This window comes from Symphalangus syndactylus, chromosome X, assembly GCF_028878055.3.
Source record: "Symphalangus syndactylus isolate Jambi chromosome X, NHGRI_mSymSyn1-v2.1_pri, whole genome shotgun sequence".
In the NCBI taxonomy this organism is placed as follows: domain Eukaryota; kingdom Metazoa; phylum Chordata; class Mammalia; order Primates; family Hylobatidae; genus Symphalangus; species Symphalangus syndactylus.
This window is the reverse complement of record NC_072447.2, coordinates 104,988,795-105,007,994: the sequence shown is the minus strand read 5'-3', so window position 1 is coordinate 105,007,994 and position 19,200 is coordinate 104,988,795.

The following is a 19,200-nucleotide window of genomic DNA, read 5'->3' as shown; positions in this document are numbered from 1 at the left end:
ATTTTAGGTGTACAGTTCAGAATCATTTTATACACTCACTCTGTTGTGTGATCATCACCACAATCCATCTCCAGAAATTGTTCATCTTCACAAGATAAAACTGTACCCATTAAACAGTAACTCCCCATTCTCGCCTTCCCTCAGTCCCTGACAACTGCATTTCATTTAGCATAATGTCTTCAAGGTTCATTCATGTTGTAGCATGTGTCGGACTTTCCGTCTTTTTAAAGGCTGAATACCATTTCCCTGTATGTGTACAGCATATTTTTTAGTCCATTCATCTATGAGTGAACATTTGGATTGTTTCCACTTTTTGAGTATTGCGAATAATACTGCCATGAACATGAACATGAACATGGGTGTACGAATATCTGTTTGAGATGCTGCTTCCCTTTCTTCCATCAATTAAAATAAAAACTATTTACTAAAAAAGATATTTGAATTGAGACAACAAATAGAAGGTCATTACTATGATTACCTCCATAATACCCTCCACAACACACACACACAAACGCACACACACATGCCTTCACTGAAAGGGAAATGGATTATGCTTCCCTCGTGTTGGAGGTGGTCAATGTTGAGGCTTTTGAAGTACTCTGGCCTCCAGCCTCGATTACTATAGAAAGTGGGATAGGGCCAAGCCTTCAGGTGACAATTGGTAAAAATAGGCCGGGCGTGGTGGCTCACGCCTGTAATCCCAGCACTCTAGGAGGCCGAGGTGGGCAGATCACCTGAGGTCAAGAGTTCGAGACCAGCCTGATCAACATAGAGAAACCCTATCTCTACTAAAAACACAAAATTATCCGGGTGTGGTGGCGCATGCCTATAATCCCAGCTACTCGGGAAGGCTGAGGCAGGAGAATCGCTTGAACCTGGGAGGCGGAAGTTGCAGTGAGCCAAGATCGTGCCATTGCACCCCAGCCTGGGCAACAAGAGCGAAACTCCGTCTCAAAAAAAAAAAAAAAAAATTGGTAAAAATGGACGACAGGTAGGGTGTTCAGAAAGTAGAGGAAGATGCAGTGACGCACAGAGGGAGGAGATGGGGGATGACAAAACTTGTCCCTAACTGTTTTAAACTAATTGTTCCTGGAGAGTTTTAAGTGTATCTGAATAGTAGGGACTTGTTCCACAATCATGATGTGAAGGGGCCTGTCCTATCACTAATGTGAGGCTTTGTTGTCCTGCTGAACACATTCTTGGCCACCAAATGTCATCTTTTGAAAGTGCTTGAGATTTGTGCCTGGTGCCTTTATGCTAGTGCAGTGCTTCCTAAACTGGAGTCATTTGTGAGTTATAACTTTTGCCACATATGCCTACCATTTGCATAAAAAGATAATTAACATTTTATTTACATTTATTTTAAATCTATTTGCCTTTTAAAATTTAACTTTGTCTTAAGCTATAATAGTTTGTGAGAAGTTGAGTTAATCAATACATTATATTTTGGTAATACATATTAAAATAAATGCGTAAGTATTAAAATAAAAAAGACTATCTGCAAATTACTTAAAATCATTTAGTGTACTATCAGTGGTATGAATACCACCCTTAGGAATTACTGTGCTAGTGGAATATGTACTCCAGGATTAAAGGAAGCCTGATATAGCAAAGTAATCACAGGGAGTCCTCATTATGCAGGACAAACTAGTACTGAAAAAAGACACGTAAAGAGAATGTATGTGAAACAGGGAGTGTTTCATAATAAACAGTGAAAAAATAAAAGATTTGCTTGAGATTTTAGTTCAAAAGTGAAACAATTATGAAGAGATTTTATCTTACATTTGATATAGGTTCTAATTCAGCTATTTTCTAATTCTTAAAATGAAGAATGAATTGTTGTTTTTAAGGGTATAATTTTCTGGCAAACTTATGTGATAGCATGGTAACAATATCCTTCACTTCGCTTTTGACTTTTATTAGAGGGTCATTTTTACAAAAATGTTTGAGAGCTGCATCATTTTTTCCAAGGACCTTTCTTAAGCTTTTATTATTCAAATAGTCCTCTTTTGAAATGTCAGTGCTGTCATCATCCTTGTTCATTTTCTCTTCTTCAATTGTTAACTTATCTAACTTTGCCGAGTGCTCATTTGTCATTGACTTTGTAAGTTATTTGAGCAGTTCTCCAACATCTTTTATCTTCTTTATACTTCTGCATCTTATAGAAAATTTTCAGTTTCACTTTGCAAATTTTCACTGCACGATGTTGGATATTTACAGGAAGAAAAGATCATTGCTGCAATGGCAAGGGATACACACTAGTGTTAGTCAAAGAGGGATGTTTAAATGGGCTGTAATTTTACTATGGCTAGTTCATTAATAAACACTTTTTATGTTATGGAAACTTTTGCTCTCTGCAGGAACATACTGTGTACACTTTGATAATGAACACTTGAATAATAAGAACTCCTGTGTACATCCCCCAAAATTCCATCTTTATTTAATTAAGACTCTTTTACTATAGGAAACAGTCAACAATTCAATGATTTCAGTGACTTGTTCATTCATTCATCCATTCATTCATTCATTAGTGTCCCAGTGGTAGCAATGATATTTTTAAACCAGTGGGTGTCAATATTGTGGGTCTTAATAATCCATAAGAAAGAACACTTGTAATATCAGTGAACCAGATTGACCAAAGGCTTTAACTTGAACTGAAGCAGACCAAACACCACTCAGAATCACTGCAAAATGCACTTACACATTGGTTGATTAATAAAGAAGAGACACTCAAGAAAATTGCAAGGTAATTTTATCAGGCTGTACAATTTGTCAAGAACTATGAAGGGTCTGAGATTTTACTCTACTTGCATGCCAGTTTTATGGATGCTCGGAGAAAATATGAAACTTCTGGGTCAGAGGCAAAGGATTTCATTACTCATTGCACAGCAAACAGCAGGAGCTTTGTGTTCATGTCAGCACCCCTTGCCCTTCCCCTCTAACTCCCACACGGTGATGCAGAGGGGGCTAGGTAGAGGCTGTGAACACAGTGGCATCACAGCCCAGGAATCCTGAACGTAGGGAACCAAATCTTTTATAACTGGCTGCATATAAATGTGTTCAACATTTACTCTAAAAGGAAACATTATCTTTATTATTCTGGATGTCTTGATCACCTCCTGTTTAACTCATTGATAAAGGCGGATTCCTGCCCCAGGGTTACGAAGATGACCAAACACATAACACTCAACACTGGACAGGTAAGGTCCACAGCAGTTCGTTAGTCATACGTACTCACAGCCTAGTGGAGAAGGACACCACATGACATGCAGGGCCACATGGGGTGACATGTGGGAATAGAGTTAACAGCCAGGGGCTTTAGAAGGTAAGCTTTGTAGTATCAAGTGGATAAGGTGCCCCCCAGTTCTCGTGGGGGATGTGATTGACTTGTTTCAATAATTCTGAAAGATGGCAGGAAACTGAAACCAATCACTCAGGGATAAGCAAAAACTGTGTGTCTTATCCCCTCAATAACAGAAGATTGTTTGGCTAGGGGACCTTATCTACAGAAGCAGAGTGGGAGGGAAACTTACATTTTACTGAACAATAAGCAAATTTGCCCTTTGTCCTAGAGAGAGACACTATCTCTGTCTTTCATGGCTCTTTGCTATACAAAAATCTTTGTAAATAATCACTGTCTCTGCTTGCAAGCCATACAGAAATGTGTGAGACCCATAGGTAATTATTTCCCAAGACAATGTCAATAGTAATGAAGAACAGATACATTTTGATTATGACAGTAATAAGACTAGAGTCACAACAAATGAAAACATATCTGATCAGTCTGAGCCAATAATTTCGACAGTTCTTTATATGGTGGATGAGATCAAACTATAAAAATGGGCCTTTTCAATTGCATAAAAACCTAGGGTCCGCTTGCTGGGGAAGGCACAACAAAGTCTCTGTATTCTGAGTATTTGATCATCAGGAGGTATCTTTAACCCCTCCAGGTCTGGCATGATAATCCTAACTTTATAGTTAGGTAAATAAAATCTTAACCTTGGGAAAAGATAAGAATAAGAAAAACCAATCAGAAATGGAATAAAAAATAGAATAAACATAAGAAATAGCTCTTTACAGAAATGTTCTTCTTAATGAAACGTGACAACCCAACATGACAACCTCCATCAAATTTCCACTCCTACCCTAAATACTACCTCTTTTGGGAAGTCTTTCTCATTTCCCTGGCTGAAATTAATCTCGTCATCTTCTGTGAATCCAAATGATTTTGTTTATAACATCTGTTGTAACAGCTATCATATTCTTTTGTACTATAATGCTTTTCTTATATCCTCTATGAGATATGGTTTCTGTCTCCAAGTGGCTTACCATCTTGTCAATAAATTAGTTTTTAATTAATTTTTGCTTTATTTTTGTGCCACTCATAGTTCTCTGCAGGAAGTAGATGCTCACTAAATGCATATTGATCATAATTGGATAAAATAAATGGAAATAACAATACCCTATATGTCTACAGAACTTTAAAAACTTGTTATAGCTCCATTGTAACAAGGATTTTATTTGATGCTTCCAACATTCTTGTAAACAAATTTTCACTGGATAGATGAAAAATCTGAGACACAGAGAATATGGGTGACTTTCTCTAAGTAATACATCTTGTTGGGGGTGTAAACTGATACAGATTATATGTAAATTAATTTTGACATGTATGTATACATACAAACACACGTTTCTTTCCTTCTTTCCTCTTGTTCTTTCTCTCATTTTTTCTCTCTCATCTATATATCTAAGGAATCTTAAAAATACTCTTACTCTTGACTGAGTGGGTGCATTGATTGGAATCTACCTTAAGAAAGTAACTTGAAATACAGCAGGTTTGTGGAAGGATGCTCATCACAGTGTTACTTATTAGAGTGAAAGTGTGTAAGTAGCTTAAAATGCCCCCAAAGAGGAAAGTAGTTAAATACATATGGTACATACATACAATAAAATATTTTATTTTTGATAATTTAATCCATTTATTTTCAGTCTTGTTCTCTTCGTTAATATAGCTTAAAAATAACAAGTTGTGATGCTGGCATAGTATAGAGATATAGATCAATGAAATAAAATTGAAAGTTCAGAAATATGCTTTAATATTTATGATCAATTGATTTTTTACAAAGGGACCATGACAATTCACTGAACACAGAATAGCATTTTCAACAGATAGTGCTGAGACAATGGATACCCATATACAAAAGAGTAAATTTGAAACCCCACAGTACACCATACACAAAAATTAACTCAAAAGGGATCATAGAACTCTTTTTTTTTTTTTTTTTTTTTGAGACGGAGTCTCGCTCTGTCGCCCGGGCTGGAGTGCAGTGGCACGATCTCGGCTCACTGCAAGCTCCGCCTCCTGGGTTCACGCCATTCTCCTGCCTCAGCCTCTCCGAGTAGCTGGGACTACAGGCGCCCGCCACCACGCCTGGCTAATTTTTTGTATTTTTAGTAGAGACGGGGTTTCACCATGGTCTCGATCTCCTGACCTCGTGATCCGCCCGCCTCGGCCTCCCAAAGTGCTGGGATTACAAGCGTGAGCCACCGCGCCCGGCAATCATAGAACTCTTACAAGGAGACATAGGAGTAAATTTTTGTGACCTTGGGTTAAGCAGTGTTTTCTTAGATATGATACCAATAACAGCAGCCATTAAAAAAAAATAACTGAATTTCATTAAAGTTACAATTTTTGTCTTTTAAATGATATTGAAAAGGTGAAAAGATAGCTCCCAGACTGGGAGAAAATATTTGTAAAGTCATATGTAAGACTTGGAACTCGTATTCAGAACATATAAAGAACTCAATAATAAAAAGACAACTCAATTTTTAAAAACAAAAACAGGCAAAAGTTTGAACAGACATTTCTCCAAAGAAGATATACAAATGGCCAATAGCATGTGAAAAGATGCTCAATATCATTAGTCATTAAGAAAATGAAATCAAAATCATAAAGTGATACCACTTCATACATACTAGAATGGCAATAATAAATGATAGAGAACAACAAGTGTTGGTGAGAATGTGGAGAAACTGTGACCCTCATACGTTGCTGGTATGTATATAAAATGGTGCAGTCTCTGTGGAAAACAGTTTGACAGTTTCTCCAAAAGTTAAACCTAGTATAAACATATGACCTAGCAATTCCACTCCTCGTTATCAAAAAAGTAAAACATGCTCACACAAAAACTCGCAGCATTATTCATAATAGCCGATAAATGAAAAGAAGCCAAAGTGTCCATCAATTGATGAATGGGTAAATAAAATGTGTTATATCCACACAATGGAATGTTATTCATTCATAAAAAATTAAATTACTGATACATACTACATGGATGAAACTTGAAAATACTGTTAAATGAAAGAAATCACAAAAGACTGCATATGGTATGATCCCATGTATATGAAATTTCTACAATGGCAAATCCATAGAGATGAAAAGTAGTCTAGTGGCAGTCTAGGGCTAAAGCTGGGGATGGGAGGATGGGAGAGGACTTTCTTTGCGATGATGACAATGTTTTAAAATTAGATTATGGTGATGGTTGCACAGCTCTGTAAATATACTAATAACCATGGAATTCTTCACTTTTAATGGATGAACTTTATGGCGTGTAAATTATATTATTAAAGCCATTAAAATAGCATCATACAATGCATGTTTTCTATAAATGGTTTTATTCAATCACCAATTTATTGTTAATATATTTCATGCTAATAAATATTTCTACAATATTTAAAAATCTTTGTTTTCTACTCATTACAGAAGCAATGCATGTTTATTGGAAAAACCTCAAGGAATATAGAAATATATAACAGAAAAATCATAGTTTTCTTTCTTTTTTTTTTTTTTTTTTGAGACAGAGTCTCGCTCTGTCGCCTAGGCTGGAGTGCAGTGGCACGATCTCGGCTCACTGCAAGCTCCGCCTCCCGGGTTCACGCCATTCTCCTGCCTCAGCCTCCCGAGTAGCTGGGACTACAGGAGCCCACCACCACGCCTGGCTAATTTTTTGTATTTTTTAGTAGAGACGGGGTTTCACCGTGTTAGCCGGGATGGTCTCGATCTCCTGACCTCGTGATCCGCCCGCCTTGGCCTCTCAAAGTGCTGGGATTACAGGCGTGAGCCACTGCGCCCAGCCCATAGTTTTCTTGTAATTTTATTATTCAACAATATGCTTAGTGGCTGCTTAGTAGTATGTTGTATGGTTGTGCGATAATCTACTTAGTTAATTTCATATTATTTTTATTTAGCAATAGATTGGAAACAATCTGTAATAAATCACACTGTTATGAGCATCTTTGTGCATGTATTGTGGTGCAATGGCCCAATTATATTGTTAGAATGAATTCCTACAAACATATTTGCTAAAGTGTATGTATATTTTTAAGGTTTTCAAAATTATGTACTGCAAATTTTATCAAAAAAAACTAATTTGTATTCTAATCAGTAGTATTTGTCTGTTTCCTCTCATTTTTTCCAACCATGGTTATTATTTCTTTTTTAAAAACATTTTTTGTCAGTTTGATAGATAAAAATGGTGTCATTTTAACTTGAAATTATTTTTTATTACTAGTTAAATACTTTTTTCATAAACTTTTGGCCATTTGTATTCATTTATGAATTGCTCTTTAAGCCTTTTGCTCATTTTTAAAATGGCAGTTTCATCTTCAAGATTACATTCAACAAAATAATAGAATAATATTCAGCCAATAAAAATGTTTTATGGAAAGTTTTTAATGCTTATTTTCAATGTTAAGTGAAAAAACAGGATAGAAAATTGTATTTATCATACCAGCTCAACTGTATAAAATAGATTATGCTTTGGGAAAGACTAAAAAAATGTTTTTAGAGCAATCATCTTTAGATAGTAGGTTTAGATTGTTTTTATGTTCTTTAAACTTTGTATTTCCCCTGTTTTCTACAACGGACATGTGTTATTTTTATAATTAAGCAAAATGTTTTTTTCTTTCAAATCACCGAGTTGGTTTGTGGCTAAACCAGGGCCAGACTCATTGCCCTACTCCACCCTCTCTACCTTAGGCCTCTAGAAAAGCGTTGTCAGAGGTAGAAGAAGAATCAATGGTAGGAAAGGAAAGGAAAGAATTTCAAGAAGGAGGTGACGTAGGAGGATGTACTTATTCCCGAGATGCATGTTGAAGAAATTAAGGTTCACGTATAATAATATCTGCAACTTAGGAAACGTATGCTGAAGTATCTAGAGTGCCATGATGTCTGGAAAGAGAGAGGGGAAGTTGGAAAGGGAGGGAGAGGGAGCAACGGAGAATGAAAGAAGGATGGAGGAAGTATGGTAACAGGTTAAATAGTCAATCTAAGTGAAAGTATGTGGCTGCTCTTTGTGGTATTCTTTCAATTTTTTGTAGGTTTGAAACATTTCAAAATAAAGAAGTTGGGAGAATTGCGAGGAAAAAAAGGAGAAAGTTAATTACCTCGCAAATGTTTCAGAGAAATGAATTAGGATGAGCCCTAAGAAGAGGCAGTTGGGTTTAGCTAGTAGGAAATCACTGGGGAGGTTAATGAAATAATAGTTTTAGAAGGGTTGGGTGGGGAAGATGGCAAAGGGTTGGCAAGTGAGTGCGATATGAGATAGTGGAGTCAGTCAATGGTGTCGACCAAGAATTTGAGCAATAGGGAAAAGAGAGTCAGGAAATTGGCCTAAGAGGCAACAAAATGTTGGAAAAGTTTTTAATATTGTTATTAATTTTCAACTAATTATAGATTCATATTAATATAAAATTAATATTTGACCTTTCTCCCCCTCCACACACGTCTTTCCTGATATATGAAATGATGAATTAGAAAAATCAATGAAAATAGGAGAATAAAATGCACAATGCTACCATCTAGAGTATTCACTGAGAATTACACCCAGTGTTTGACAATGCAGGTGACTTGCTTTGGGACTCTGAGTTTGTGTGTGTTCGTGTGTTTGTTGCTTTGTGTAAGCCATGTAGGGGGGTGAGAAATATTCTGGGAGAAGCCCAGTGTTTGGGGACCAACATTTTGATCCCTGAATAAAACATTTCAAATTATGATGAAGTCCTAAAATTTTATTTTAAGCTAGATGAGACATTTTAACAATCTTTAACCTCAACAGTGCTTTGGCAATGAACTGAAACATTTTGGAAGAAGAGATAGTTCTAGGATCACCCTAAGTACAAGCATTAAGAGGGTTATGTTTAGCTGGGAGAAATGGGAAATTCCACCTGAAGTTTCTTTTTAGCTTCGAAAAACGTCAATCTTTTCAGCTAGCTTGAAGCCAAGTGTTACCGGATAATGGTGAAGGTGCATATAGAAATGCACTCTGGGGGACTGGTAGGCAGAGTAATTTAGGGTAGGCAGGAGCTGGATTTTGAGGTGTATGTAGTTGAAGATGGGGTGGACAAGAAAAGTTGCAGGTGGAGAGAATATTGAGTATGAAGGCAGAAAAGCACAGGGCACGTTTGGAGAACAGGGATCAGTTCTGTTGTGGCTAGAACAGGAGAAAGAAAGGGAGAGAAGGTGAGAAAGTGGATTGGCATATGGATATGCCTCTCTTCTCTTCCCCCAGCAAGAAGATTCAGTTCTTGAAAATAGGGGGCTTCATCTTTTGTCTCTCTAAGGGCCTAACCCTTGGCTGGGTACACAGTACAAATTTAATAAATGTTGGTTGATCAGACCATCAGCTAATACCATTGTGCACTTCTATCTCCTAAGAGTTTGGCTGTCAGACTAGGAATAGGGGTAGATGCTGGGATTTAGCTACTGGAGACATGGCTCTGTTGCTTGAAATCAGGCAAGTGCAACTCCCAGCTAACATCCAGAGCAGCACATCTCAGATCACCTGGGCACCTTGTTAACATGCAGATTCTGATTTATGTCTGCAATGGGGGCTGTGATTCTGCATTTCTAATGACCTCCCAGGTGATGCTTATATTACTAGTCTGGGGATCACACATTAGCAAGAATTTAAAGGGCCTCCAACCCCTACTCCTTGAGCTTTGAAGACTCCAGACTCCTAAATGATTGGGCACAAGTAATGATTCTTCACTTAGTACAGCTGATGAAAAAGCTCAAATCAAATATATTATCTTGTGAAGATTTTCTGCTTCCAGAATTGTTGAGATACACTACACTGTTGGCATCCTATTTGTGCCAACTTTTTATTACCTTTCCTAGGTCAGTATGGGTCTATCATACCTACACAGTGTAATCTAGTCTTTTGTTTTTACTCTCCAAATATGGACTTATCTGGACATCCCTTCTGTCTAAATTCCATGCCCATTTTCCCTTAAATAATTACAAGGCTGTGTTTTTCAGGCCAATAGCTCACACAAGGGGTTGTCAAAGTGTAGTCTCTGCTATTCTGAAAATTATTCTTGTTATATAAAGAAATATGGCCGTAACAACATAAGATGTGCTTTTTGGTGTTTGTTAACTTTTATTTATTTCATTATTTTTCTCATCCTTTGTTCAGGCTAAGCCGTGTAATTTTAACATTGATTATTGCTGTTGTGAGGGTCAGAATTGGTAGCAATGGTCTTCATTATGAAAATGAAAGTGATGGTAAAGAGTTGCATAAATTAATTGGTTTCTGGTTAATTATACAACTACACATTTTAGCTAGGTGAAGGCAAGAAAGGTCAGGGTGCTGACTGAATACACTATTATAGTCTTACCAAGAAGGATACTCATCTTTAAGGTGAGATTAGACTTTTTTCCCTCAAGACATATTATGAGAAACATAAGTCTAACAATGAGATGGTCACATAGTCTGGAGTTGGAGGCAAAAAGAGGCTGCCTCTTCAACCCTCCACTAGAACCCTGGCCTTTTCTCTTCTTTCAGTGTTTGGATCGTTCATCTGTTCAGATTCTCAATTTAACTTTGCACAGCCCCTTATCTGCCTAACTTTAGACACTGGGAATAGCAAGGATCTGGCCAGCAACCTCTGACAACTGGGGATACATACTCATGTGTGGCTGAGGGAAGATATTTCCTGCTGATACATACATATAGTATATGTACATGTATATGTATATATTCAAATAATTAACATAAGAAAAAATGAGAAAATTTTCCTTTTGCATTTAAATCCATTTTTCTTTCAAGGGCTAAAGCAATTGTCACGCTTTCTTCTCTCCCCAAGGGGTGTGGGATGCCCTAATCACTAGCATGACAACATAAAACCACACGAGTTTTCTGTTAGGAGGGATTGAGCTCTTTACAAGAACCTTTGTGCTCAATGGCCTAGAGAGCTTTCCCTATAAGCTCAAGTCTAGAAGACATCAAATAAAACAAAGGCCTCATGATTCCTGGCTATTTTTCAAATGTAGTTCTATTTGATCTTAGTGAGGATTCCAAGCAAATGTTAGTCCTCCTTCCTTCCTTTTTTCTTTCTTTGCTTCCAGATATACATGTTTAAAAATTACAAAAGAGCTATTAGGTTGTGAAAAAATTTCAGTGTTACAGAAGTGACGATCCACCATGCCATTAATCTTACTCCCCAGAGGTAACTATTATTGATAGATTGGAATAACTTCAGAATTTTCATATGCATATCAAAAATATATATATTCAGATATATAAATTAGTTTTGGTTTATAAACACTGAATAATATTTTATAGGCTCTTCTGTACTTTTCATTTGTCAATATCATGGATGCTTTTCCATGTAAATACATACAGGTTTCTCTCATTCTATGACCCCCACAGTATTCCATTGTCTTAATCTATGTAACCATTCTCTCATTAACAGAAATTTCACTTATTCCAGTTTTTATATACATTATGCTACAACGGATTAAAAAAAATTAGCCGGGCCTGGTGGCGGGCACCTGTAGTCCCAGCTACTCGGGAGGCTGAGGCAGGAGAATGGCGTGAACCCGGGAGGCAGCAGTTGCAGTGAGCCGAGATGGCACCACTGCGCTCCAGCCTGGGCGACAGAGCGAGACTCTGTCTCAAAAAAAAAAAAAAAAAAAAAGAAAAAAAAATATATACACACACACGCAATTAAATACAATAGCTTATACCCTGCATCCTGTTTCCCATATTGTCAATATCTTACATTAGTATGGTACATTTGTTACAAATGTGAAAGGAAAATACAAACTTGGGACCCCAATTCACCATGCCAAAAGAAAAAGAAATAAGCTAAAGGCTGAGTCATGCAAGAGGCTGCTTTTCCTTTTATTCCTATACAGATAGGTACAGATTAAAAGTTAAATATCTCCATAGGTAGCTACTCTATGTTCACCTTATCTTATAGTGAGCGTGAGATGAATACATAATTTACTATTCCCCTACCTGCTCCCTTTTTGTAACATATGGATTCAGTAATGTAACCACACCCTCCTTCTTCCTCCTCCAAGCTGCTTTCCACCTTTAAATACTGAAGCCCTCAAAATCATCTTTGGAGAATGGCACAGACATGTATCCCAAGCACGTGTCCTTAACCTTGGCTAAATAAACTTCTAAATTAATTGAGACCTGTCTCAGATACCTTTTGGTTTATACAACTAAGTAATCAATATTGCTACATTCTTTTTTTTTTTTTTTTTTTGAGACAGAGTCTTGCTCTGTCACCCAGGCTGGAGTGCAGTGGTGCGATCTCAGCTCACTGCAAGCTCTGCCTCCCGGGTCCACGCCATTCTCCTGCCTCAGCCTCCCGAGTAGCTGGGACTACAGGCGCCCGCCACCATGCCCGGCTAACTTTTCGTATTTTTGAGTAGAGACGGGGTTTCACCGTGTTAGTCAGGATGGTCTCGATCTCCTGACCTCGTGATCCGCCCGCCTTGGCCTCCCAAAGTGCTGGGATTACAGGCCTGAGCCACCGTGCCCAGCCACAATATTGCTACATTCTTATTAACTAAAGTCCATACTGTATTTTTGTTTGCCTTTTTTCTTTGTGCCAGAGTCATATGTAAGATATCACATTACATTTAGTTGTCATGTCTTCTTAGGCGCCTCTTGACTGTGGCAGTTTCTCAGACTTTCTTTGTTTTTAATGACATTGACAGCTTTAAGGATTACTGGTTAGATATTTTGTAAAATGTCCTCTATTTGGGTTTGTGTGATATTTTTCTCAGGATGAGACTGGGGTTGTATGTTCTTGGAAAAAAGACCACAGAGGTAAAGTGCCATTCTCATCATATTATATCAGTGGCACATGATATCAGCACGACTGCTTATTAGTGCTGTCAACCTTGATCCCTTGGCTGAGGTAGTAGTTTTCAAGTTTTTCCGCCATAAAGTTGCTCTTTTCCTCTCTTTTTCATACTGTATTCTTTGGAAGGAAGTCATTATATGCAGACCACATTTCAGGAGTGGGGAGTTATGCTCCACCTCCTTGAGAGGGAAGTATCCACATAAATTATTTATAATTCTTTTGTGTGGGAGGTTTCTCTATTCTTCCTCATTTATTTGTTTACTAAATTATTTGTTTACATCAGTAAGGACTCATGAATATTTATTTTATATTTTTAGTTATAATCCCACACTTCTTATTCAAATTGTTCCAATTTTGGTCTTTGGGAGCTCTTTCAGTTGATTGCTGTGTCCCTTTGGCATACCCCTATCATTTTTATTTTTTAGCATTTTCTTACTTTCTGGTACTATGCAATGCTCCAGGCTCATCTCGTATATTCATAGCCCCAGATCTAGAGTCAGCCATTTCTCCGAGGAGCCCTGGTCCCTTGTGTTGCAGAATGAAATTAAAAACCAATATCTGGGCATTGGGTATAACATTTCTTTTTGTGCAGGTTTGCTGGCAAAAAATTCTGTCAGGTTTCGTTTGGTTTGCCTGACAAGGTATGTAATTAGCTTTTATTTTGGAAGGTTTTTTTCCTCCTTTGATATAGCATTCTAGGTTAACAGTTTTTTTTTTCTTTCACTACTTGTATTAGTCAGGGTTCTCTAGAGGGACAGAACTAACAGGACATACATATATGTATGTATATGTATATGTGTGTATATACGTATATATACATATGTATACATATGTATATGTGTGTATATAAGTACATATACATATGTATATGTGTGTATATAAGTGTACATATGTATATATGCATGTAAGTGTACGTATGCATATGTATATATGCATGTAAGTGTACTATGCATATGTATATATGCATGTAAGTGTACGTATATATGTCTATATGTGTATGTATATATGTCTATATGTGTACATATACATATGTATATATGTGTACATATGTACGTATGTATATATGTGTACATATGTATGTATGTATATCTATGTGTACATATGTATGTATGTATATCTATGTGTACATATGTATGTATGTATACATACGTATGTATATCTATATACGTATGTACACATACGTATGTATATCTGTATATACATACGTATGTATATCTGTATATACATACGTATGTATATCTGTATATACATATGTATGTATATCTGTATATATACATATGTATGTATGTATGTATATCTGTATATATACATATGTATGTATGTATGTATATCTGTATATATACATATGTATGTATGTCTGTATATATACATATGTATGTATGTCTGTATATATACATATGTGTGTATGTATATCTGTGTATATATACGTATGTATATGTGTATATATACGTATGTATACACGTATATATGTGTATATATACACGTGTATATGTGTATATATGTGTATATATACATATGTATATGTGTATATATGTGTATGTGTATATATGTGTATATATACATATGTATATACACGTATACGTATGCATATATATGTGTATATATACATATGTATATACGCGCATACGTACGCGTATATATGTGTATATATACATATGCATATACACGCATACGTATGCGTATATATGTGTATATACACATATGTATATACACGTATACGTATGCGTATGCGTATATATGTGTATATACACATATGTATATACACGCATACGTATGCGTATGCGTATATATGTGTATATACACATATGTATATACACGCATACGTATGCGTATGCGTATATATGTGTATATACACATATGTATATACACGCATACGTATGCGTATATATGTGTATATACACATATGTATATACACGCATACGTATGCGTATATATGTGTATATACACATATGTATATACACGCATACGTATGCGTATATATGTGTATATACACATATGTATATACACGCATACGTATGCGTATATATGTGTATATACACATATGTATATACACGCATACGTATGCGTATATATGTGTATATACACATATGTATATACACGCATACGTATGCGTATATATGTGTATATACACATATGTATATACACGTATATACATATGTGTATATATGCATATCACACGTATATGTATGTACACGTATACATATGTGTATATATGTATATCACACGTATATGTATATACACGTATACATATGTGTATATATGTATATCACACGTATATGTATATACACATATATGTGTGTATATACGTATATACTGATATATACGTATATACACACATATGTGCGTATATGTATGTGTGTATATACGTATATACATATATATGTGTGTATATACGTATATACACATATATGTGTATATATATGCATATATATGTGTGTGTATATATACACACATATACATATGTGTATGTGTATATATGTATATATGTGTATATATGTATATATGTATATATATGTATATACACACACACATATATAGAAAGGGGAGTTTATTAAGTGTTAACTCACAGGATCACAAGGTCCCACAATAGGCCGTCTGCAAGCTGAGGAGCAAGGAGAACCAGTCAGAGTCCCAAAACTGAGGAACTTGGAGTCTAATATTCAAGGGCAGGAAGCATCCATCACACGAGAAAGATGTAGGCTGGGAGGCTAGGCCAGTCTAATCTTTTCATATTTTTCTGCCTGGTTTATATTCTAGCCATGCTGGCAGCCTATTAGGTGGTGCCTACCCAGATTAAGGGTGGATCTGCCTTTCTCAGCCCACTGACTCAAATGTCAATCTCCTTTGGCAACACCCTCACAGACACACCCGGGATCAATACTTTGCATCCTTCAATCCAAGCAAGTTGACACTCAGTATTAACCATCACACTACTTTAATGTCTCTCTATTGCTTTCCAGTTTACATTATTTCTGAAAAGTCAGTGTTAATCCTTGTCTTTGTTTCCTTATACCTAAAGTGTTCTTTGTTTTCCTTTGGCTGCATTTAAGATTTTTTTTTTTTTCTGAGACAGAATTTCTCTCTTGTTGCCCAGGCTGGAGTGCAGTGGAGTGAAATCAGATCACCACAACTTCTGCCTCCAGGTTCAAGCGATTCTCCTGACTGAGCCTCCTGAGTAGCTGAGATTACAGGCATGAACCACCACACCCAGCTAATTTTGTATTTTTGGTAGAGACGGGGTTTCTGCCTGTTGGTCAGGCTGGTCTCGAACCCCCGACCTTAGGTGATCTGCCCACCTCAGCCTCCTAAACCGCTGGGATTACAGGCGTGAGCCACCACGCCCAGCCAAGATTCTTTCTTTGTCATTAGTTTTTAGCAGCTTGATTATGATGTGCCTCGGTGTGGTTCTCTTTGTGTTTATACTGCTTGGAGTTTGTTGAACTTTTTGAATCTATGGATTTATAGTTATCATCAAATTTTGAAAATTTTAGTCATTATTTCTTCAAATGTTTTCTCTAAATCCCCATTCTGGGCCTTCGATTATATATGAGTGAGACCACTTGATATTGTCCCACGTATCACTGAAGCTTTAGTTATCATGTTTTCATACTTTTTTTCTTTTTGTGTTTCAATTTGGATACTTTGTAATGCTGTCTTCAAGTTTACTCATTTTCTGCAGTGTCTAATCTGTTGTTAATCCTAATCAGTAAAATTTCGATTTCAAGTATATTTTTAGCTCTAGTAGTTTTATTTGGTTCTTTTAAAATATTTCCATTTCTTTCCTCATTATGTTTATGTTTTATTTTGAACCCTTGAACACATTTTAATAGCTTTTCTAAATTTTTGTCTGTTAATTCTACCCTTTCTGTTTTTTTTACTGTCATCTAATTTTTTTTCTGTTTATAGGTCATATTTTCCTGTTTCTTTGCTTGTCTAGTAGTTTTAATTAGATGCTGGATATTGTGAATATTTTGTTGTTGAGTGCCTGAATTTTGCTGTCTTACTTTAAAGAATGTTGAGTTTTGTTTAGCAGGCAGTTAAGTCACTTTCATGTCAGCTTCAAAGTTTTAAGGCTTGTTTATAAGCTTTGTTATAGTAGGTCTAGGGTAGCTTTCACTCTAGTCTAGGACTAGGATAGCCCTACTATGAATGTGTGATCATTTTGGGGTCTCAACTCAAATTGCTGGGTACTCAACATTTCTTCACTCTGGCTGATTGCAAATCAAACATTTCCCTGTCCTGGTTGAGCTCTGGGAATTGTTCAGCTTACAGCTCTTCAGCAGTTTTTCTTTGCCTATCCTCATGGGAGTTTCACTCTATGTATGCACAACTCAGTATTCAGCAAAGACTCACGGGAGCCCCATGCCAAATTTTGGAGTTCTTTCTTTGCATAACTCCCTCCTCTCTTATACCCTGCCCCACAAATTATAGCTGTCTTGGCCTACCTGGACTCAGATCTCTGTCTCCTAAATCAGCAAGATCACTGTGCTCTGCTTGGATTTTCCATCCTTATGCTGTGGTCCAGAAATTGCCTCCAAGCAGCAAGCTAGGCAATCACAGAGATTACATAATTTATTTCCTTTACCTCGAAGATCATAGTTCTCCACTCCCTTTTGTCTACTCTCTGAAAGCAATTGTTTCCTATATTTTGTCCAGTTTTCTAGTTACTTATGGTAGGAGGGCAGGTCCAGTGTTAGTTATTCAGTCATGCGTAGAAGTGGAAATTCTAGTCTTAAAAAATATAATAATTGAAATAAAAAATACAATTGGGGGCCGGGCACAGTGGCTCATGCCTGCAATCCCAGCACTTTGAGAGGCCAAGGCGGGAGGGTTTCTTGAGGCCAGGAGTTTGAGACCAGCCTGAGCAACATAGGGAGATCCCATCTCTACAAAAAAAAAGAAGTTTTTTTTTTTTTTTTAATCAAGTGTGGTGTTGTGCGCCTATAATCCCAGCTACTCTGGAGGCTTAGGTGGGAGAATAACTTGAGCTTGGGAGGTTGGGGCTGCAGCGAGCCATAATCACGCCACTGCATTCCAGCCTGGGTGACAGAGCAAGACTCTGTCTCTAGAAAAATATAATTGATAGAATCAATAGTTGGATAAATGTAGCTAAAGAACAAGTTAGTGAGTTCAAGATAAAATTGAGGAACTTTCTTAGAAGGTAGCAGGGAAGGATAAGGAAATAGAAAAAATATATAAAAAAGCTAAAGGATATGGAAGTTGGAACTAAAAGTGACAATATTAAATAAAAGGAGTCTAAGAAATAGGGAAAATAAAAATGGAGAGAATTAATTGTTTTAAAACATAATTGAGATGAATTTTCTGGAATTGAAAAATAATAAACTTCATTTTGAAAAGAGTCATAGAGTGCTAAATAGGAGCAAAAAGGAAAACCTATATTGGATACTTTATAGTGAACATTAAGAGAATCAAAGAGAAAATTCTAAAAGCATCCTGAAAGAACAAGTAGTATATGTATAAAGAGATAAGAATCAGTTTGATCTCAGACTTCTCAATAGCAACATTAGATATATGAAAAAAATAGAGTTCCTTGGGGAGATGTATATAGGAGAGTTTTACAGAGAAAAAGCCTGGGACACAGTGGGAACTAGAGGTAGAACTGAACTGATAATTGATCAAAAGCCCAACAGTCATAGTTTAATAGTAGAAAAGGTCTTACGAATATTTTCCAGAGCAGAAAATTAGGTATTATTTTGTCCCAGTGGAATCTCATTCTCCAGTTCTGAAGTGGAAAGAATAATTCAATTTTCATTCATATTGGATTTTATACATTTCAAATTGCTTTAATATTCATTGCCACATTTGAACTTACGTGGAACAGGAAGCTCAAGTGTTATTGTGTCCAAGTGGCATTTCTTCCACTGTGTAGACAGGAAAACTGAGACCCATTAAGGTCATGACACTGATCAGTGACAGAGCCAGACTGGATCCCTAATTTACTAACTCTCACATTTGTTTTTAAATTTTTTCTTTGATTTTTATTTGACACATAATAATTGTACATATTTATGGGATACA